At 46.6% G+C, this 1,098-nt stretch overlaps 1 pseudogene; it reads left to right on the forward strand.

Annotated features, from left to right (window-relative positions):
* The first annotated feature begins 511 nt into the window (after positions 1-511).
* On the forward strand, positions 512-857 carry LOC110304782 (annotated as a pseudogene).
* The last annotated feature ends 241 nt before the right edge of the window (positions 858-1,098 follow it).

Below are 1,098 nucleotides of genomic sequence, written 5' to 3' on the forward strand. Positions count from 1 at the left end.
GCCCAGGCAGTTTCTATCAAACGTCTTCTTGTTTCCCGTAGTCCTTTTCTCTCATGTCTCCCTGAGGATTGAACCCAAAGGCCTAAAGTAAGCTAGGCAAGCTACATTCCCAGTCCTGGGTCCGGAATATCTTACGATGAACCATTTCTCACCTGAAATCCCCCGATCTAAAAGCAGAGCTTCCAAAAATAATCTCACTCTTGGACTGTGGATGGAGCTCGGGTAGAAGAGTTGTCTGCTGGACAATCCTTCTGTTTTGTTTTGTTTTGGGACAGGGTTTCTGTTACTGAATAAGAGTGGCCACCAGCCGGGAACAGGTAGGTATTCAGGTCCGTCCCCCCCCCCCTAATGCCACCTTTCAACACTATAGCATTTCCTTCCTGATTTAGTAACAGAACAAAAGGAAGTCATTAATCAGAGTACTTTAAACATACTTTGGATGGCTTGCTCCTCCCAGGCCATCTTGGCGGCTTGTCTTGGTTGGGGATTGTCCTGCATCTAAGGCAAGAAGATGGTGGCCACAAAGAAGTCGAAAGAATCTCTGGAGTTGATCAACTCTAGGCTCCAGCTTGTTATGAAAAGTGGAAAGTACGTGCGGGAGTACAAACAGACTCTGAAGGTGGTCAGACAAGGCAAAGCGAAGTTGGTTATCCTGGCCAACAGCTGCCCAGCTTTGAGGAAATCTGAACTAGAGTACTATGCCATGTTGGCTAAAACTGGGGTCCATCCCTACAGTGGCAATAATATGAAATTGGGTACAGCATGTGGAAAATACTACAGTTTGCACACTGGCTAGCGTTGACCCAGGTGATTCTGATAGTATTAGAAGCATGCCAGAACAGACTGTTGAGAAGTAAACAAGAAAGTTTGCTGGGCGGTGGTGGTGCACGCCTTTAATCCCAGCACTTGGGAGGCAGAGGCAGGCGGATTTCTGAGTTCGAGACCAGCCTGGTCTACAGAGTAAGTTCCAGGACAGCCAGGACTATACAGAGAAACCCTGTCTCCAAACAAACAAACAAACAAACAAAAAAAAACAAAACAAAACAAAAAAGAGTTGCTGGGGCTGGAGAGATGGCTCAGAGGTTAAGAGCACTGAGT

This window comes from Mus caroli, chromosome 1 (assembly GCF_900094665.2).
Source record: "Mus caroli chromosome 1, CAROLI_EIJ_v1.1, whole genome shotgun sequence".
Taxonomy (NCBI): domain Eukaryota; kingdom Metazoa; phylum Chordata; class Mammalia; order Rodentia; family Muridae; genus Mus; species Mus caroli.